The sequence below is a fragment of the Pleurodeles waltl genome, chromosome 12, assembly GCF_031143425.1.
Source record: "Pleurodeles waltl isolate 20211129_DDA chromosome 12, aPleWal1.hap1.20221129, whole genome shotgun sequence".
Lineage (NCBI taxonomy): Eukaryota > Metazoa > Chordata > Amphibia > Caudata > Salamandridae > Pleurodeles > Pleurodeles waltl.
The window spans coordinates 679,023,412-679,044,403 of NC_090451.1; the positions used below are offsets into that span (position 1 = coordinate 679,023,412).

The 20,992-nt window shown below is 31.6% G+C and overlaps 18 non-coding genes across 18 annotated transcripts; all 18 read left to right on the forward strand.

Moving 5' to 3' along the window:
- The first annotated feature begins 1,174 nt into the window (after nt 1-1,174).
- On the forward strand, nt 1,175-1,247 carry TRNAT-CGU (transfer RNA threonine (anticodon CGU)). Its single transcript has one exon. It is a non-coding gene; the product is annotated as a tRNA-Thr (tRNA).
- Nucleotides 1,248-1,676: 429 nt separating this feature from the next.
- On the forward strand, nt 1,677-1,750 carry TRNAT-AGU (transfer RNA threonine (anticodon AGU)). Its single transcript has one exon. It is a non-coding gene; the product is annotated as a tRNA-Thr (tRNA).
- Nucleotides 1,751-3,181: 1,431 nt separating this feature from the next.
- On the forward strand, nt 3,182-3,254 carry TRNAT-CGU (transfer RNA threonine (anticodon CGU)). The gene has a single exon. It is a non-coding gene; the product is annotated as a tRNA-Thr (tRNA).
- Nucleotides 3,255-3,684: 430 nt separating this feature from the next.
- On the forward strand, nt 3,685-3,758 carry TRNAT-AGU (transfer RNA threonine (anticodon AGU)). The gene has a single exon. It is a non-coding gene; the product is annotated as a tRNA-Thr (tRNA).
- Nucleotides 3,759-5,706: 1,948 nt separating this feature from the next.
- Nucleotides 5,707-5,780, forward strand: TRNAT-AGU (transfer RNA threonine (anticodon AGU)). Its single transcript has one exon. It is a non-coding gene; the product is annotated as a tRNA-Thr (tRNA).
- A 1,431-nt stretch (nt 5,781-7,211) lies between these two features.
- Nucleotides 7,212-7,284, forward strand: TRNAT-CGU (transfer RNA threonine (anticodon CGU)). The gene has a single exon. It is a non-coding gene; the product is annotated as a tRNA-Thr (tRNA).
- Nucleotides 7,285-7,714: 430 nt separating this feature from the next.
- On the forward strand, nt 7,715-7,788 carry TRNAT-AGU (transfer RNA threonine (anticodon AGU)). The gene has a single exon. It is a non-coding gene; the product is annotated as a tRNA-Thr (tRNA).
- A 1,446-nt stretch (nt 7,789-9,234) lies between these two features.
- Nucleotides 9,235-9,307, forward strand: TRNAT-CGU (transfer RNA threonine (anticodon CGU)). The gene has a single exon. It is a non-coding gene; the product is annotated as a tRNA-Thr (tRNA).
- A 429-nt stretch (nt 9,308-9,736) lies between these two features.
- Nucleotides 9,737-9,810, forward strand: TRNAT-AGU (transfer RNA threonine (anticodon AGU)). Its single transcript has one exon. It is a non-coding gene; the product is annotated as a tRNA-Thr (tRNA).
- Nucleotides 9,811-11,241: 1,431 nt separating this feature from the next.
- On the forward strand, nt 11,242-11,314 carry TRNAT-CGU (transfer RNA threonine (anticodon CGU)). The gene has a single exon. It is a non-coding gene; the product is annotated as a tRNA-Thr (tRNA).
- A 430-nt stretch (nt 11,315-11,744) lies between these two features.
- On the forward strand, nt 11,745-11,818 carry TRNAT-AGU (transfer RNA threonine (anticodon AGU)). The gene has a single exon. It is a non-coding gene; the product is annotated as a tRNA-Thr (tRNA).
- A 1,447-nt stretch (nt 11,819-13,265) lies between these two features.
- Nucleotides 13,266-13,338, forward strand: TRNAT-CGU (transfer RNA threonine (anticodon CGU)). The gene has a single exon. It is a non-coding gene; the product is annotated as a tRNA-Thr (tRNA).
- A 429-nt stretch (nt 13,339-13,767) lies between these two features.
- On the forward strand, nt 13,768-13,841 carry TRNAT-AGU (transfer RNA threonine (anticodon AGU)). Its single transcript has one exon. It is a non-coding gene; the product is annotated as a tRNA-Thr (tRNA).
- A 1,431-nt stretch (nt 13,842-15,272) lies between these two features.
- On the forward strand, nt 15,273-15,345 carry TRNAT-CGU (transfer RNA threonine (anticodon CGU)). Its single transcript has one exon. It is a non-coding gene; the product is annotated as a tRNA-Thr (tRNA).
- A 430-nt stretch (nt 15,346-15,775) lies between these two features.
- On the forward strand, nt 15,776-15,849 carry TRNAT-AGU (transfer RNA threonine (anticodon AGU)). The gene has a single exon. It is a non-coding gene; the product is annotated as a tRNA-Thr (tRNA).
- A 1,948-nt stretch (nt 15,850-17,797) lies between these two features.
- Nucleotides 17,798-17,871, forward strand: TRNAT-AGU (transfer RNA threonine (anticodon AGU)). The gene has a single exon. It is a non-coding gene; the product is annotated as a tRNA-Thr (tRNA).
- A 1,430-nt stretch (nt 17,872-19,301) lies between these two features.
- Nucleotides 19,302-19,374, forward strand: TRNAT-CGU (transfer RNA threonine (anticodon CGU)). The gene has a single exon. It is a non-coding gene; the product is annotated as a tRNA-Thr (tRNA).
- Nucleotides 19,375-19,804: 430 nt separating this feature from the next.
- TRNAT-AGU (transfer RNA threonine (anticodon AGU)) lies at nt 19,805-19,878 on the forward strand. The gene has a single exon. It is a non-coding gene; the product is annotated as a tRNA-Thr (tRNA).
- The last annotated feature ends 1,114 nt before the right edge of the window (nt 19,879-20,992 follow it).

Below are 20,992 nucleotides of genomic sequence, written 5' to 3' on the forward strand. Positions count from 1 at the left end.
ACTTTTCTAAGTACTTTTTAACTAAAATGTAGGTATTCTTCTTAAGTGGTGGGGAATGCTTTTCTGTTCAACATTTCACCACAGATAAACAAGACTGCACTGAAGGCAGTGAGGACAAGTCATCTCCACAAAGTCAGCTAATCATAGTTTGTAAGATAAGTAGGTGCTGTTGTTTAGTGGTCAAAGCTTCTCTCTCATAAATAGGAAGTCCTGTTTTCAAATTTCAGCAACACTTTAGAATTAGTTCAAACTTTTAAAACTCAATTTCTTCAAGTAAACATTAAATATAGTTTAAAAACAAGAGTAGTGTTCTGTTGACTTTAGAATGCTTGATCTCCAAATGAAATAAACACTTTGTGTTTTGCAGAATTTCAAACCAATACCATAAAAGAATAGGGGAAAAGAGAATGTTAAAGAAAAGGAAAGAGACAACAAAGAAATTGAAAGTTCAATTTAACTAATGCATTTTACTCACAACACATAATTTTATATTCTATAGGTAGGGTAAGTCACTCATTAAGGAAGTATTCTAAAATAAATTTGGTCTTCTCACCCATAGTGTTTGACAACAGAGTTGTATCAACTTAGAAAAGAAAATTGAAAAACGAGATTTCTATTGCACTCCATTCTGTTATCAGATCCAGAAAAAGTTTGTGATGCAGTTTCTGTGGCCTAGGTGGTTAAAGTGTCTTTATGGAAAACAGAAGATCCTAACTTCAAATCTTAGCAGCACCTTTCTCTTTTCATAGTTAAATAACAGATTATTTTCATTAGATGAACCTTTGATATGATTTCAAAATGAAAAATTAGAATTAGCTTACTATTGAACAATTCATCTTAATACTAAATAAAATTCAGAGTATTTTCAAGATGACAGAAGCTAGACTGTGAATGTAAAATGAAGGGTATATCAAAGAGGAAGATAAATAGGAAATAAAACCATGGAGTTGAAGAGGAAAAGTGATGCAATCCTCTACAATAATAATTTGTGAAACACTCAAAAATGTAATCTACTTTTATGAGTACTTTTTAACAAAGACTTAGGTATTCTTCTTAAGTGATGGGGAATTCTTTTATGTCTAACGTAATAACACAGATAAAGAAGACTGCACAGAAGGCATTGAGAACCAATAATAGCAACTAAGTGAATTATTCAATTGCCGTAGGGCAAAGAGGTGCTGTGGCTTAGTGGTTAAAGCGCTTGTCTCGTAAACAGGAAATCCTGATTTCAAATCTCAGCAGTACCTCAAATTTGCTCCAAACTTATAGAATTTAATTTCTTCAAGAAAATGTTAAATACAGTTTAAAAACAAGAGTAGACTCCTATTCACTTTAGAATGCTTCATCTCATAATGAAATAAGCACTTGGTATTTGCAGAATTTCAAAGCAATACCATGCATGAATAAGGGAAATGAGAATTACAACGACCAGGAAAGAGATGAAAATTCAATTTAGAGTTGAATTTAACTAATGCATTTCACTCACAAGACATAATTCAATATTCTAGAAGAACGGTAAGCCACCTCTTATGGAAGTATTTTTAAATAAATTTGGTGTTCTCACCTACAGTGTTTCAGAACAGAGTTGTGTGAACTTAGAAAAGAAAACTAAAAAAACAAAACTGATTTCTATTTCACTCCATTCAGCTAACTATTTCATAGAACTTTGTCATGCAGGTGCTGTGGCTTAGCTGGTTAAAGTGCCTGTCTAGTAAACAGGAGATCCTGAGTTCAAATCTCAGCAGCACCTTCATATTTTAATTGTTAAATTACAGATCAGTTTCCTGAGATGCTTTTCTAACACCATTTAAAAATGAAAAATCTGAGTCATCTTAATATTAAATAAAATTCAGAGAATTTTCATGGTAACAGAAGCAATACTTTGAATGTACAATGAAGAGTAAATCAAATAGGAAGGTATATATGAACTAAAACCCTAGAGTTGAAGACAATTGATGTATTCCTCTACAATTATTATGTGTAAACCACTCAAAAATGTAATCCACTTTTCTAAGTACTTTTTAACTAAAATGTAGGTATTCTTCTTAAGTGGTGGGGAATGCTTTTCTGTTCAACATTTCACCACAGATAAACAAGACTGTACTGAAGGCAGTAAGGACAAGTCATCTCCACAAAGTCAGCTATTCATGGTTTGCAAGATAAGTAGGTGCTGTTGTTTAGTGGTCAAAGCTTCTCTCTCATAAATAGGAAGTCCTGTTTTCAAATTTCAGCAACACTTTAGAATTAGTTCAAACTTTTAAAACTCAATTTCTTCAAGTACACATTAAATATAGTTTAAAAACAAGAGTAGTGTTCTTTTGACTTTAGAATGCTTGATCTCCAAATGAAATAAAAACTTTGTGTTTTGCAGAATTTCAAAGCAATACCATAAAAGAATAGGGGAAAAGAGAATGTTAAAGAAAAGGAAAGAGACGACAAACAAATTGAAAGTTCAATTTAACTAATGCATTTTACTCACAACACATAATTTTATATTCTATAGGTACGGTAACTCACTCATTAAGGAAGTATTCTAAAATAAATTTGGTCTTCTAACCTATAGTGTTTGACAACAGAGTTGTATCAACTTAGAAAAGAAAATTGAAAAACAAGATTTCTATTGCACTCCATTCTGTTATCAGATCCAGTAAAGTTTGTCATGCAGGTTCTGTGGCCTAGGTGGTTAAAGTGTCTTTATGGAAAACAGGAGATCCTAACTTCAACTCTTAGCAGCACCTTTCTCTTTTTTTTTATAGTTAAATAACAGATTATTTTCATTAGATGAACCTTTGATATAATTTCAAAATGAAAAATTAGAATTAGCTTACTATTGAACAATTCATCTTAATACTAAATAAAATTCAGAGTATTTTCAAGATGACAGAAGCTAGACTGTGAATGTAAAATGAAGGGTATATCAAAGAGGAAGATAAATAGGAAATAAAACCATGGAGTTGAAGAGGAAAAGTGATGCAATCCTCTACAATAATAATTTGTGAAACACTCAAAAATGTAATCTACTTTTATGAGTACTTTTTAACAAAGACTTAGGTATTCTTCTTAAGTGATGGGGAATTCTTTTATGTCTAACGTAATAACACAGATAAAGAAGACTGCACAGAAGGCATTGAGAACCAATAATAGCAACTAAGTGAATTATTCAATTGCCATAGGGCAAAGAGGTGCTGTGGCTTAGTGGTTAAAGCGCCTGTCTCGTAAACAGGAAATCCTGATTTCAAATCTCAGCAGTACCTCAAATTTGCTCCAAACTTATAGAATTTAATTTCTTCAAGAAAATGTTAAATACAGTTTAAAAACAAGAGTAGACTCCTATTCACTTTAGAATGCTTCATCTCATAATGAAATAAGCACTTGGTATTTTGCAGAATTTCAAAGAAATACCATGCATGAATAAGGGAAATGAGAATTACAACGACCAGGAAAGAGATGAAAATTCAATTTAGAGTTGAATTTAACTAATGCATTTCACTCACAAGACATAATTCAATATATTAGAAGAACGGTAAGCCACCTCTTATGGAAGTATTTTTAAATAAATTTGGTGTTCTCACCTACAGTGTTTCAGAACCGAGTTGTGTGAACTTAGAAAAGAAAATTAAAAAAACAAAACTGATTTCTATTTCACTCCATTCAGCTAACTATTTCAATAAACTTTGTCACACAGGTGCTGTGGCTTAGCTGGTTAAAGCGCCTGTCTAGTAAACAGGAGATCCTGAGTTCAAATCTCAGCAGCACCTTCATATTTTAATTGTTAAATTACAGATCAGTTTCCTGACATGTTCACTTACACAATTTAAAAATGAAAAATCTGAGTCATCTTACTAATAGACAGTTCATCTTAATATTAAACAAAATTCAGAGAATTTTCATGGTAACAGAAGCAATACTTTGAATGTAAAAGGAAGAGTAAATCAAATAGGAAGGTATATATGAACTAAAACCCTAGAGTTGAAGGCAATTGATGTATTCCTCTACAATTATTATGTGTAAACCACACAAAAATGTAATCCACTTTTCTAAGTACTTTTTAACTAAAATGTAGGTATTCTTCTTAAGTGGTGGGGAATGCTTTTCTGTTCAACATTTCACCACAGATAAACAAGACTGCACTGAAGGCAGTGAGGACAAGTCATCTCCACAAAGTCAGCTAATCATAGTTTGTAAGATAAGTAGGTGCTGTTGTTTAGTGGTCAAAGCTTCTCTCTCATAAATAGGAAGTCCTGTTTTCAAATTTCAGCAACACTTTAGAATTAGTTCAAACTTTTAAAACTCAATTTCTTCAAGTAAACATTAAATATAGTTTAAAAACAAGAGTAGTGTTCTGTTGACTTTAGAATGCTTGATCTCCAAATGAAATAAACACTTTGTGTTTTGCAGAATTTCAAACCAATACCATAAAAGAATAGGGGAAAAGAGAATGTTAAAGAAAAGGAAAGAGACAACAAAGAAATTGAAAGTTCAATTTAACTAATGCATTTTACTCACAACACATAATTTTATATTCTATAGGTAGGGTAAGTCACTCATTAAGGAAGTATTCTAAAATAAATTTGGTCTTCTCACCCATAGTGTTTGACAACAGAGTTGTATCAACTTAGAAAAGAAAATTGAAAAACGAGATTTCTATTGCACTCCATTCTGTTATCAGATCCAGTAAAGTTTGTGATGCAGTTTCTGTGGCCTAGGTGGTTAAAGTGTCTTTATGGAAAACAGGAGATCCTAACTTCAAATCTTAGCAGCACCTTTCTCTTTTCATAGTTAAATAACAGATTATTTTCATTAGATGAACCTTTGATATGATTTCAAAATGAAAAATTAGAATTAGCTTACTATTGAACAATTCATCTTAATACTAAATAAAATTCAGAGTATTTTCAAGATGACAGAAGCTAGACTGTGAATGTAAAATGAAGGGTATATCAAAGAGGAAGATAAATAGGAAATAAAACCATGGAGTTGAAGAGGAAAAGTGATGCAATCCTCTACAATAATAATTTGTGAAACACTCAAAAATGTAATCTACTTTTATGAGTACTTTTTAACAAAGACTTAGGTATTCTTCTTAAGTGATGGGGAATTCTTTTATGTCTAACGTAATAACACAGATAAAGAAGACTGCACAGAAGGCATTGAGAACCAATAATAGCAACTAAGTGAATTATTCAATTGCCGTAGGGCAAAGAGGTGCTGTGGCTTTTTGGTTAAAGCGCTTGTCTCGTAAACAGGAAATCCTGATTTCAAATCTCAGCAGTGCCTCAAATTTGCTCCAAACTTATAGAATTTAATTTCTTCAAGAAAATGTTAAATACAGTTTAAAAACAAGAGTAGACTCCTATTCACTTTAGAATGCTTCATCTCATAATGAAATAAGCACTTGGTATTTGCAGAATTTCAAAGCAATACCATGCATGAATAAGGGAAATGAGAATTACAACGACCAGGAAAGAGATGAAAATTCAATTTAGAGTTGAATTTAACTAATGCATTTCACTCACAAGACATAATTCAATATTCTAGAAGAACGGTAAGCCACCTCTTATGGAAGTATTTTTAAATAAATTTGGTGTTCTCACCTACAGTGTTTCAGAACAGAGTTGTGTGAACTTAGAAAAGAAAACTAAAAAAACAAAACTGATTTCTATTTCACTCCATTCAGCTAACTATTTCATACAACTTTGTCATGCAGGTGCTGTGGCTTAGCTGGTTAAAGTGCCTGTCTAGTAAACAGGAGATCCTGAGTTCAAATCGCAGCAGCACCTTCATATTTTAATTGTTAAATTACAGATCAGTTTCCTGAGATGCTTTTCTAACACCATTTAAAAATGAAAAATCTGAGTCATCTTAATATTAAATAAAATTCAGAGAATTTTCATGGTAACAGAAGCAATACTTTGAATGTACAATGAAGAGTAAATCAAATAGGAAGGTATATATGAACTAAAACCCTAGAGTTGAAGACAATTGATGTATTCCTCTACAATTATTATGTGTAAACCACTCAAAAATGTAATCCACTTTTCCAAGTACTTTTTAACTAAAATGTAGGTATTCTTCTTAAGTGGTGGGGAATGCTTTTCTGTTCAACATTTCACCACAGATAAACAAGACTGTACTGAAGGCAGTGAGGACAAGTCATCTCCACAAAGTCAGCTATTCATGGTTTGCAAGATAAGTAGGTGCTGTTGTTTAGTGGTCAAAGCTTCTCTCTCATAAATAGGAAGTCCTGTTTTCAAATTTCAGCAACACTTTAGAATTAGTTCAAACTTTTAAAACTCAATTTCTTCAAGTACACATTAAATATAGTTTAAAAACAAGAGTAGTGTTCTTTTGACTTTAGAATGCTTGATCTCCAAATGAAATAAAAACTTTGTGTTTTGCAGAATTTCAAAGCAATACCATAAAAGAATAGGGGAAAAGAGAATGTTAAAGAAAAGGAAAGAGACGACAAACAAATTGAAAGTTCAATTTAACTAATGCATTTTACTCACAACACATAATTTTATATTCTATAGGTAGGGTAAGTCACTCATTAAGGAAGTATTCTAAAATAAATTTGGTCTTCTAACCTATAGTGTTTGACAACAGAGTTGTATCAACTTAGAAAAGAAAATTGAAAAACAAGATTTCTATTGCACTCCATTCTGTTATCAGATCCAGTAAAGTTTGTCATGCAGGTTCTGTGGCCTAGGTGGTTAAAGTGTCTTTATGGAAAAAAGGAGATCCTAACTTCAACTCTTAGCAGCACCTTTCTCTTTTTTTTTATAGTTAAATAACAGATTATTTTCATTAGATGAACCTTTGATATAATTTAAAAATGAAAAATTTGAATCAGCTTACTATTGAACAATTCATCTTGATACTAAATAAAATTCAGAGTATTTTCAAGATGACAGAACCTAGACTGTGAACGTAAAATGAAGGGTATATCAAAGAGGAAGATAAATAGGAAATCAAACCATGGAGTTGAAGAGGAAAAGTGATGCAATCCTCTACAATAATAATTTGTGAAACACTCAAAAATGTAATCTACTTTTATGTGTACTTTTTAACAAAGACTTAGGTATTCTTCTTAAGTGATGGGGAATTCTTTTATGTCTAACGTAATAACACAGATAAAGAAGATTGCACAGAAGGCATTGAGAACCAATAATGACAACTAAGCAAATTATTTAATTGATGTAGGGCAAAGAGGTGCTGTGGCTTAGTGGTTAAAGCGCCTGTCTCGTAAACAGGAAATCCTGAGTTCAATTCTCAGCAGTACCTCAAATTTGCTCTAAACTTATAGAATTTAATTTCTTCAAGAAAATGTTAAATACAGTTTAAAAACAAGAGTAGACTCCTATTCACTTTAGAATGCTTCATCTCATAATGAAATAAGCACTTGGTATTTTGCAGAATTTCAAAGAAATACCATGCATGAATAAGGGAAATGAGAATTACAACGACCAGGAAAGAGATGAAAATTCAATTTAGAGTTGAATTTAACTAATGCATTTCACTCACAAGACATAATTCAATATATTAGAAGAACGGTAAGCCACCTCTTATGGAAGTATTTTTAAATAAATTTGGTGTTCTCACCTACAGTGTTTCAGAACCGAGTTGTGTGAACTTAGAAAAGAAAATTAAAAAAACAAAACTGATTTCAATTTCACTCCATTCAGCTAACTATTTCAATAAACTTTGTCACACAGGTGCTGTGGCTTAGCTGGTTAAAGCGCCTGTCTAGTAAACAGGAGATCCTGAGTTCAAATATCAGCAGCACCTTCATATTTTAATTGTTAAATTACAGATCAGTTTCCTGACATGTTCTCTAACACAATTTAAAAATGAAAAATCTGAGTCATCTTACTAATAGACAGTTCATCTTAATATTAAACAAAATTCAGAGAATTTTCATGGTAACAGAAGCAATACTTTGAATGTAAAAGGAAGAGTAAATCAAATAGGAAGGTATATATGAACTAAAACCCTAGAGTTGAAGGCAATTGATGTATTCCTCTACAATTATTATGTGTAAACCACTCAAAAATGTAATCCACTTTTCCAAGTACTTTTTAACTAAAATGTAGGTATTCTTCTTAAGTGGTGGGGAATGCTTTTCTGTTCAACATTTCACCACAGATAAACAAGACTGCACTGAAGGCAGTGAGGACAAGTCATCTCCACAAAGTCAGCTATTCATATTTTGTAAGATAAGTAGGTGCTGTTGTTTAGTGGTCAAAGCTTCTCTCTCATAAATAGGAAGTCCTGTTTTCAAATTTCAGCAAAACTTTAGAATTAGTTCAAACTTTTAAAACTCAATTTCTTCAAGTAAACATTAAATATAGTTTAAAAACAAGAGTAGTGTTCTGTTGACTTTAGAATGCTTGATCACCAAATGAAATAAACACTTTGTGTTTTGCAGAATTTCAAAGCAATACCATAAATGAATAGGGGAAAAGAGAATGTTAAAGAAAAGGAAAGAGACGACAAACAAATTGAAAGTTCAATTTAACTAATGCATTTTACTCACAACACATAATTCAATATTCTATAGGTAGGGTAAGTCACTCATTAAGGAAGTATTTTAAAATAAATGAGGTCTTCTCACCTATAGTGTTTGACAACAGAGTTGTATCAACTTAGAAAAGAAAATTGAAAAACGAGATTTCAATTGCACTCCATTCTGTTATCAGATCCAGTAAAGTTTGTCATGCAGGTTCTGTGGCCTAGGTGGTTAAAGTGTCTTTATGGAAAACAGGAGATCCTAACTTCAACTCTTAGCAGCACCTTTCTCTTTTCATAGTTAAATAACAGATTATTTTCATTAGATGAACCTTTGATATAATTTCAAAATGAAAAATTAGAATTAGCTTACTATTGAACAATTCATCTTAATACTAAATAAAATTCAGAGTATTTTCAAGATGACAGAAGCTAGACTGTGAATGTAAAATGAAGGGTATATCAAAGAGGAAGATAAATAGGAAATAAAACCATGGAGTTGAAGAGGAAAAGTGATGCAATCCTCTACAATAATAATTTGTGAAACACTCAAAAATGTAATCTACTTTTATGAGTACTTTTTAACAAAGACTTAGGTATTCTTCTTAAGTGATGGGGAATTCTTTTATGTCTAACGTAATAACACAGATAAAGAAGACTGCACAGAAGGCATTGAGAACCAATAATAGCAACTAAGCAAATTATTTAATTGATGTAGGGCAAAGAGGTGCTGTGGCTTAGTGGTTAAAGCGCCTGTCTCGTAAACAGGAAATCCTGATTTCAAATCTCAGCAGTACCTCAAATTTGCTCCAAACTTATAGAATTTAATTTCTTCAAGAAAATGTTAAATACAGTTTAAAAACAAGAGTAGACTCCTATTCACTTTAGAATGCTTCATCTCATAATGAAATAAGCACTTGGTATTTGCAGAATTTCAAAGCAATACAATGCATGAATAAGGGAAATGAGAATTACAACGACCAGGAAAGAGATGAAAATTCAATTTAGAGTTGAATTTAACTAATGCATTTCACTCACAAGACATAATTCAATATTCTAGAAGAACGGTAAGCCACCTCTTATGGAAGTATTTTTAAATAAATTTGGTGTTCTCACCTACAGTGTTTCAGAACAGAGTTGTGTGAACTTAGAAAAGAAAACTAAAAAAACAAAACTGATTTCTATTTCACTCCATTCAGCTAACTATTTCATAGAACTTTGTCATGCAGGTGCTGTGGCTTAGCTGGTTAAAGCGCCTGTCTAGTAAACAGGAGATCCTGAGTTCAAATCTCAGCAGCACCTTCATATTTTAATTGTTAAATTACAGATCAGTTTCCTGAGATGCTTTTCTAACACCATTTAAAAATGAAAAATCTGAGTCATCTTAATATTAAATAAAATTCAGAGAATTTTCATGGTAACAGAAGCAATACTTTGAATGTACAATGAAGAGTAAATCAAATAGGAAGGTATATATGAACTAAAACCCTAGAGTTGAAGACAATTGATGTATTCCTCTACAATTATTATGTGTAAACCACTCAAAAATGTAATCCACTTTTCTAAGTACTTTTTAACTAAAATGTAGGTATTCTTCTTAAGTGGTGGGGAATGCTTTTCTGTTCAACATTTCACCACAGATAAACAAGACTGTACTGAAGGCAGTAAGGACAAGTCATCTCCACAAAGTCAGCTATTCATGGTTTGCAAGATAAGTAGGTGCTGTTGTTTAGTGGTCAAAGCTTCTCTCTCATAAATAGGAAGTCCTGTTTTCAAATTTCAGCAACACTTTAGAATTAGTTCAAACTTTTAAAACTCAATTTCTTCAAGTACACATTAAATATAGTTTAAAAACAAGAGTAGTGTTCTTTTGACTTTAGAATGCTTGATCTCCAAATGAAATAAAAACTTTGTGTTTTGCAGAATTTCAAAGCAATACCATAAAAGAATAGGGGAAAAGAGAATGTTAAAGAAAAGGAAAGAGACGACAAACAAATTGAAAGTTCAATTTAACTAATGCATTTTACTCACAACACATAATTTTATATTCTATAGGTACGGTAACTCACTCATTAAGGAAGTATTCTAAAATAAATTTGGTCTTCTAACCTATAGTGTTTGACAACAGAGTTGTATCAACTTAGAAAAGAAAATTGAAAAACAAGATTTCTATTGCACTCCATTCTGTTATCAGATCCAGTAAAGTTTGTCATGCAGGTTCTGTGGCCTAGGTGGTTAAAGTGTCTTTATGGAAAACAGGAGATCCTAACTTCAACTCTTAGCAGCACCTTTCTCTTTTTTTTTATAGTTAAATAACAGATTATTTTCATTAGATGAACCTTTGATATAATTTCAAAATGAAAAATTAGAATTAGCTTACTATTGAACAATTCATCTTAATACTAAATAAAATTCAGAGTATTTTCAAGATGACAGAAGCTAGACTGTGAATGTAAAATGAAGGGTATATCAAAGAGGAAGATAAATAGGAAATAAAACCATGGAGTTGAAGAGGAAAAGTGATGCAATCCTCTACAATAATAATTTGTGAAACACTCAAAAATGTAATCTACTTTTATGAGTACTTTTTAACAAAGACTTAGGTATTCTTCTTAAGTGATGGGGAATTCTTTTATGTCTAACGTAATAACACAGATAAAGAAGACTGCACAGAAGGCATTGAGAACCAATAATAGCAACTAAGTGAATTATTCAATTGCCATAGGGCAAAGAGGTGCTGTGGCTTAGTGGTTAAAGCGCCTGTCTCGTAAACAGGAAATCCTGATTTCAAATCTCAGCAGTACCTCAAATTTGCTCCAAACTTATAGAATTTAATTTCTTCAAGAAAATGTTAAATACAGTTTAAAAACAAGAGTAGACTCCTATTCACTTTAGAATGCTTCATCTCATAATGAAATAAGCACTTGGTATTTTGCAGAATTTCAAAGAAATACCATGCATGAATAAGGGAAATGAGAATTACAACGACCAGGAAAGAGATGAAAATTCAATTTAGAGTTGAATTTAACTAATGCATTTCACTCACAAGACATAATTCAATATATTAGAAGAACGGTAAGCCACCTCTTATGGAAGTATTTTTAAATAAATTTGGTGTTCTCACCTACAGTGTTTCAGAACCGAGTTGTGTGAACTTAGAAAAGAAAATTAAAAAAACAAAACTGATTTCTATTTCACTCCATTCAGCTAACTATTTCAATAAACTTTGTCACACAGGTGCTGTGGCTTAGCTGGTTAAAGCGCCTGTCTAGTAAACAGGAGATCCTGAGTTCAAATCTCAGCAGCACCTTCATATTTTAATTGTTAAATTACAGATCAGTTTCCTGACATGTTCACTTACACAATTTAAAAATGAAAAATCTGAGTCATCTTACTAATAGACAGTTCATCTTAATATTATACAAAATTCAGAGAATTTTCATGGTAACAGAAGCAATACTTTGAATGTAAAAGGAAGAGTAAATCAAATAGGAAGGTATATATGAACTAAAACCCTAGAGTTGAAGGCAATTGATGTATTCCTCTACAATTATTATGTGTAAACCACACAAAAATGTAATCCACTTTTCTAAGTACTTTTTAACTAAAATGTAGGTATTCTTCTTAAGTGGTGGGGAATGCTTTTCTGTTCAACATTTCACCACAGATAAACAAGACTGCACTGAAGGCAGTGAGGACAAGTCATCTCCACAAAGTCAGCTAATCATAGTTTGTAAGATAAGTAGGTGCTGTTGTTTAGTGGTCAAAGCTTCTCTCTCATAAATAGGAAGTCCTGTTTTCAAATTTCAGCAACACTTTAGAATTAGTTCAAACTTTTAAAACTCAATTTCTTCAAGTAAACATTAAATATAGTTTAAAAACAAGAGTAGTGTTCTGTTGACTTTAGAATGCTTGATCTCCAAATGAAATAAACACTTTGTGTTTTGCAGAATTTCAAACCAATACCATAAAAGAATAGGGGAAAAGAGAATGTTAAAGAAAAGGAAAGAGACAACAAAGAAATTGAAAGTTCAATTTAACTAATGCATTTTACTCACAACACATAATTTTATATTCTATAGGTAGGGTAAGTCACTCATTAAGGAAGTATTCTAAAATAAATTTGGTCTTCTCACCCATAGTGTTTGACAACAGAGTTGTATCAACTTAGAAAAGAAAATTGAAAAACGAGATTTCTATTGCACTCCATTCTGTTATCAGATCCAGAAAAAGTTTGTGATGCAGTTTCTGTGGCCTAGGTGGTTAAAGTGTCTTTATGGAAAACAGAAGATCCTAACTTCAAATCTTAGCAGCACCTTTCTCTTTTCATAGTTAAATAACAGATTATTTTCATTAGATGAACCTTTGATATGATTTCAAAATGAAAAATTAGAATTAGCTTACTATTGAACAATTCATCTTAATACTAAATAAAATTCAGAGTATTTTCAAGATGACAGAAGCTAGACTGTGAATGTAAAATGAAGGGTATATCAAAGAGGAAGATAAATAGGAAATAAAACCATGGAGTTGAAGAGGAAAAGTGATGCAATCCTCTACAATAATAATTTGTGAAACACTCAAAAATGTAATCTACTTTTATGAGTACTTTTTAACAAAGACTTAGGTATTCTTCTTAAGTGATGGGGAATTCTTTTATGTCTAACGTAATAACACAGATAAAGAAGACTGCACAGAAGGCATTGAGAACCAATAATAGCAACTAAGTGAATTATTCAATTGCCGTAGGGCAAAGAGGTGCTGTGGCTTAGTGGTTAAAGCGCTTGTCTCGTAAACAGGAAATCCTGATTTCAAATCTCAGCAGTACCTCAAATTTGCTCCAAACTTATAGAATTTAATTTCTTCAAGAAAATGTTAAATACAGTTTAAAAACAAGAGTAGACTCCTATTCACTTTAGAATGCTTCATCTCATAATGAAATAAGCACTTGGTATTTGCAGAATTTCAAAGCAATACCATGCATGAATAAGGGAAATGAGAATTACAACGACCAGGAAAGAGATGAAAATTCAATTTAGAGTTGAATTTAACTAATGCATTTCACTCACAAGACATAATTCAATATTCTAGAAGAACGGTAAGCCACCTCTTATGGAAGTATTTTTAAATAAATTTGGTGTTCTCACCTACAGTGTTTCAGAACAGAGTTGTGTGAACTTAGAAAAGAAAACTAAAAAAACAAAACTGATTTCTATTTCACTCCATTCAGCTAACTATTTCATAGAACTTTGTCATGCAGGTGCTGTGGCTTAGCTGGTTAAAGTGCCTGTCTAGTAAACAGGAGATCCTGAGTTCAAATCTCAGCAGCACCTTCATATTTTAATTGTTAAATTACAGATCAGTTTCCTGAGATGCTTTTCTAACACCATTTAAAAATGAAAAATCTGAGTCATCTTAATATTAAATAAAATTCAGAGAATTTTCATGGTAACAGAAGCAATACTTTGAATGTACAATGAAGAGTAAATCAAATAGGAAGGTATATATGAACTAAAACCCTAGAGTTGAAGACAATTGATGTATTCCTCTACAATTATTATGTGTAAACCACTCAAAAATGTAATCCACTTTTCTAAGTACTTTTTAACTAAAATGTAGGTATTCTTCTTAAGTGGTGGGGAATGCTTTTCTGTTCAACATTTCACCACAGATAAACAAGACTGTACTGAAGGCAGTAAGGACAAGTCATCTCCACAAAGTCAGCTATTCATGGTTTGCAAGATAAGTAGGTGCTGTTGTTTAGTGGTCAAAGCTTCTCTCTCATAAATAGGAAGTCCTGTTTTCAAATTTCAGCAACACTTTAGAATTAGTTCAAACTTTTAAAACTCAATTTCTTCAAGTACACATTAAATATAGTTTAAAAACAAGAGTAGTGTTCTTTTGACTTTAGAATGCTTGATCTCCAAATGAAATAAAAACTTTGTGTTTTGCAGAATTTCAAAGCAATACCATAAAAGAATAGGGGAAAAGAGAATGTTAAAGAAAAGGAAAGAGACGACAAACAAATTGAAAGTTCAATTTAACTAATGCATTTTACTCACAACACATAATTTTATATTCTATAGGTACGGTAACTCACTCATTAAGGAAGTATTCTAAAATAAATTTGGTCTTCTAACCTATAGTGTTTGACAACAGAGTTGTATCAACTTAGAAAAGAAAATTGAAAAACAAGATTTCTATTGCACTCCATTCTGTTATCAGATCCAGTAAAGTTTGTCATGCAGGTTCTGTGGCCTAGGTGGTTAAAGTGTCTTTATGGAAAACAGGAGATCCTAACTTCAACTCTTAGCAGCACCTTTCTCTTTTTTTTTATAGTTAAATAACAGATTATTTTCATTAGATGAACCTTTGATATAATTTCAAAATGAAAAATTAGAATTAGCTTACTATTGAACAATTCATCTTAATACTAAATAAAATTCAGAGTATTTTCAAGATGACAGAAGCTAGACTGTGAATGTAAAATGAAGGGTATATCAAAGAGGAAGATAAATAGGAAATAAAACCATGGAGTTGAAGAGGAAAAGTGATGCAATCCTCTACAATAATAATTTGTGAAACACTCAAAAATGTAATCTACTTTTATGAGTACTTTTTAACAAAGACTTAGGTATTCTTCTTAAGTGATGGGGAATTCTTTTATGTCTAACGTAATAACACAGATAAAGAAGACTGCACAGAAGGCATTGAGAACCAATAATAGCAACTAAGTGAATTATTCAATTGCCATAGGGCAAAGAGGTGCTGTGGCTTAGTGGTTAAAGCGCCTGTCTCGTAAACAGGAAATCCTGATTTCAAATCTCAGCAGTACCTCAAATTTGCTCCAAACTTATAGAATTTAATTTCTTCAAGAAAATGTTAAATACAGTTTAAAAACAAGAGTAGACTCCTATTCACTTTAGAATGCTTCATCTCATAATGAAATAAGCACTTGGTATTTTGCAGAATTTCAAAGAAATACCATGCATGAATAAGGGAAATGAGAATTACAACGACCAGGAAAGAGATGAAAATTCAATTTAGAGTTGAATTTAACTAATGCATTTCACTCACAAGACATAATTCAATATATTAGAAGAACGGTAAGCCACCTCTTATGGAAGTATTTTTAAATAAATTTGGTGTTCTCACCTACAGTGTTTCAGAACCGAGTTGTGTGAACTTAGAAAAGAAAATTAAAAAAACAAAACTGATTTCTATTTCACTCCATTCAGCTAACTATTTCAATAAACTTTGTCACACAGGTGCTGTGGCTTAGCTGGTTAAAGCGCCTGTCTAGTAAACAGGAGATCCTGAGTTCAAATCTCAGCAGCACCTTCATATTTTAATTGTTAAATTACAGATCAGTTTCCTGACATGTTCACTTACACAATTTAAAAATGAAAAATCTGAGTCATCTTACTAATAGACAGTTCATCTTAATATTAAACAAAATTCAGAGAATTTTCATGGTAACAGAAGCAATACTTTGAATGTAAAAGGAAGAGTAAATCAAATAGGAAGGTATATATGAACTAAAACCCTAGAGTTGAAGGCAATTGATGTATTCCTCTACAATTATTATGTGTAAACCACACAAAAATGTAATCCACTTTTCTAAGTACTTTTTAACTAAAATGTAGGTATTCTTCTTAAGTGGTGGGGAATGCTTTTCTGTTCAACATTTCACCACAGATAAACAAGACTGCACTGAAGGCAGTGAGGACAAGTCATCTCCACAAAGTCAGCTAATCATAGTTTGTAAGATAAGTAGGTGCTGTTGTTTAGTGGTCAAAGCTTCTCTCTCATAAATAGGAAGTCCTGTTTTCAAATTTCAGCAACACTTTAGAATTAGTTCAAACTTTTAAAACTCAATTTCTTCAAGTAAACATTAAATATAGTTTAAAAACAAGAGTAGTGTTCTGTTGACTTTAGAATGCTTGATCTCCAAATGAAATAAACACTTTGTGTTTTGCAGAATTTCAAACCAATACCATAAAAGAATAGGGGAAAAGAGAATGTTAAAGAAAAGGAAAGAGACAACAAAGAAATTGAAAGTTCAATTTAACTAATGCATTTTACTCACAACACATAATTTTATATTCTATAGGTAGGGTAAGTCACTCATTAAGGAAGTATTCTAAAATAAATTTGGTCTTCTCACCCATAGTGTTTGACAACAGAGTTGTATCAACTTAGAAAAGAAAATTGAAAAACGAGATTTCTATTGCACTCCATTCTGTTATCAGATCCAGTAAAGTTTGTGATGCAGTTTCTGTGGCCTAGGTGGTTAAAGTGTCTTTATGGAAAACAGGAGATCCTAACTTCAAATCTTAGCAGCACCTTTCTCTTTTCATAGTTAAATAACAGATTATTTTCATTAGATGAACCTTTGATATGATTTCAAAATGAAAAATTAGAATTAGCTTACTATTGAACAATTCATCTTAATACTAAATAAAATTCAGAGTATTTTCAAGATGACAGAAGCTAGACTGTGAATGTAAAATGAAGGGTATATCAAAGAGGAAGATAAATAGGAAATAAAACCATGGAGTTGAAGAGGAAAAGTGATGCAATCCTCTACAATAATAATTTGTGAAACACTCAAAAATGTAATCTACTTTTATGAGTACTTTTTAACAAAGACTTAGGTATTCTTCTTAAGTGATGGGGAATTCTTTTATGTCTAACGTAATAACACAGATAAAGAAGACTGCACAGAAGGCATTGAGAACCAATAATAGCAACTAAGTGAATTATTCAATTGCCGTAGGGCAAAGAGGTGCTGTGGCTTTTTGGTTAAAGCGCTTGTCTCGTAAACAGGAAATCCTGATTTCAAATCTCAGCAGTGCCTCAAATTTGCTCCAAACTTATAGAATTTAATTTCTTCAAGAAAATGTTAAATACAGTTTAAAAACAAGAGTAGACTCCTATTCACTTTAGAATGCTTCATCTCATAATGAAATAAGCACTTGGTATTTGCAGAATTTCAAAGCAATACCATGCATGAATAAGGGAAATGAGAATTACAACGACCAGGAAAGAGATGAAAATTCAATTTAGAGTTGAATTTAACTAATGCATTTCACTCACAAGACATAATTCAATATTCTAGAAGAACGGTAAGCCACCTCTTATGGAAGTATTTTTAAATAAATTTGGTGTTCTCACCTACAGTGTTTCAGAACAGAGTTGTGTGAACTTAGAAAAGAAAACTAAAAAAACAAAACTGATTTCTATTTCACTCCATTCAGCTAACTATTTCATACAACTTTGTCATGCAGGTGCTGTGGCTTAGCTGGTTAAAGTGCCTGTCTAGTAAACAGGAGATCCTGAGTTCAAATCGCAGCAGCACCTTCATATTTTAATTGTTAAATTACAGATCAGTTTCCTGAGATGCTTTTCTAACACCATTTAAAAATGAAAAATCTGAGTCATCTTAATATTAAATAAAATTCAGAGAATTTTCATGGTAACAGAAGCAATACTTTGAATGTACAATGAAGAGTAAATCAAATAGGAAGGTATATATGAACTAAAACCCTAGAGTTGAAGACAATTGATGTATTCCTCTACAATTATTATGTGTAAACCACTCAAAAATGTAATCCACTTTTCCAAGTACTTTTTAACTAAAATGTAGGTATTCTTCTTAAGTGGTGGGGAATGCTTTTCTGTTCAACATTTCACCACAGATAAACAAGACTGTACTGAAGGCAGTGAGGACAAGTCATCTCCACAAAGTCAGCTATTCATGGTTTGCAAGATAAGTAGGTGCTGTTGTTTAGTGGTCAAAGCTTCTCTCTCATAAATAGGAAGTCCTGTTTTCAAATTTCAGCAACACTTTAGAATTAGTTCAAACTTTTAAAACTCAATTTCTTCAAGTACACATTAAATATAGTTTAAAAACAAGAGTAGTGTTCTTTTGACTTTAGAATGCTTGATCTCCAAATGAAATAAAAACTTTGTGTTTTGCAGAATTTCAAAGCAATACCATAAAAGAATAGGGGAAAAGAGAATGTTAAAGAAAAGGAAAGAGACGACAAACAAATTGAAAGTTCAATTTAACTAATGCATTTTACTCACAACACATAATTTTATATTCTATAGGTAGGGTAAGTCACTCATTAAGGAAGTATTCTAAAATAAATTTGGTCTTCTAACCTATAGTGTTTGACAACAGAGTTGTATCAACTTAGAAAAGAAAATTGAAAAACAAGATTTCTATTGCACTCCATTCTGTTATCAGATCCAGTAAAGTTTGTCATGCAGGTTCTGTGGCCTAGGTGGTTAAAGTGTCTTTATGGAAAAAAGGAGATCCTAACTTCAACTCTTAGCAGCACCTTTCTCTTTTTTTTATAGTTAAATAACAGATTATTTTCATTAGATGAACCTTTGATATAATTTAAAAATGAAAAATTTGAATCAGCTTACTATTGAACAATTCATCTTGATACTAAATAAAATTCAGAGTATTTTCAAGATGACAGAACCTAGACTGTGAACGTAAAATGAAGGGTATATCAAAGAGGAAGATAAATAGGAAATCAAACCATGGAGTTGAAGAGGAAAAGTGATGCAATCCTCTACAATAATAATTTGTGAAACACTCAAAAATGTAATCTACTTTTATGTGTACTTTTTAACAAAGACTTAGGTATTCTTCTTAAGTGATGGGGAATTCTTTTATGTCTAACGTAATAACACAGATAAAGAAGATTGCACAGAAGGCATTGAGAACCAATAATGACAACTAAGCAAATTATTTAATTGATGTAGGGCAAAGAGGTGCTGTGGCTTAGTGGTTAAAGCGCCTGTCTCGTAAACAGGAAATCCTGAGTTCAATTCTCAGCAGTACCTCAAATTTGCTCTAAACTTATAGAATTTAATTTCTTCAAGAAAATGTTAAATACAGTTTAAAAACAAGAGTAGACTCCTATTCACTTTAGAATGCTTCATCTCATAATGAAATAAGCACTTGGTATTTTGCAGAATTTCAAAGAAATACCATGCATGAATAAGGGAAATGAGAATTACAACGACCAGGAAAGAGATGAAAATTCAATTTAGAGTTGAATTTAACTAATGCATTTCACTCACAAGACATAATTCAATATATTAGAAGAACGGTAAGCCACCTCTTATGGAAGTATTTTTAAATAAATTTGGTGTTCTCACCTACAGTGTTTCAGAACCGAGTTGTGTGAACTTAGAAAAGAAAATTAAAAAAACAAAACTGATTTCAATTTCACTCCATTCAGCTAACTATTTCAATAAACTTTGTCACACAGGTGCTGTGGCTTAGCTGGTTAAAGCGCCTGTCTAGTAAACAGGAGATCCTGAGTTCAAATATCAGCAGCACCTTCATATTTTAATTGTTAAATTACAGATCAGTTTCCTGACATGTTCTCTAACACAATTTAAAAATGAAAAATCTGAGTCATCTTACTAATAGACAGTTCATCTTAATATTAAACAAAATTCAGAGAATTTTCATGGTAACAGAAGCAATACTTTGAATGTAAAAGGAAGAGTAAATCAAATAGGAAGGTATATATGAACTAAAACCCTAGAGTTGAAGGCAATTGATGTATTCCTCTACAATTATTATGTGTAAACCACTCAAAAATGTAATCCACTTTTCCAAGTACTTTTTAACTAAAATGTAGGTATTCTTCTTAAGTGGTGGGGAATGCTTTTCTGTTCAACATTTCACCACAGATAAACAAGACTGCACTGAAGGCAGTGAGGACAAGTCATCTCCACAAAGTCAGCTATTCATATTTTGTAAGATAAGTAGGTGCTGTTGTTTAGTGGTCAAAGCTTCTCTCTCATAAATAGGAAGTCCTGTTTTCAAATTTCAGCAAAACTTTAGAATTAGTTCAAACTTTTAAAACTCAATTTCTTCAAGTAAACATTAAATATAGTTTAAAAACAAGAGTAGTGTTCTGTTGACTTTAGAATGCTTGATCACCAAATGAAATAAACACTTTGTGTTTTGCAGAATTTCAAAGCAATACCATAAATGAATAGGGGAAAAGAGAATGTTAAAGAAAAGGAAAGAGACGACAAACAAATTGAAAGTTCAATTTAACTAATGCATTTTACTCACAACACATAATTCAATATTCTATAGGTAGGGTAAGTCACTCATTAAGGAAGTATTTTAAAATAAATGAGGTCTTCTCACCTATAGTGTTTGACAACAGAGTTGTATCAACTTAGAAAAGAAAATTGAAAAACGAGATTTCAATTGCACTCCATTCTGTTATCAGATCCAGTAAAGTTTGTCATGCAGGTTCTGTGGCCTAGGTGGTTAAAGTGTCTTTATGGAAAACAGGAGATCCTAACTTCAACTCTTAGCAGCACCTTTCTCTTTTCATAGTTAAATAACAGATTATTTTCATTAGATGAACCTTTGATATAATTTCAAAATGAAAAATTAGAATTAGCTTACTATTGAACAATTCATCTTAAT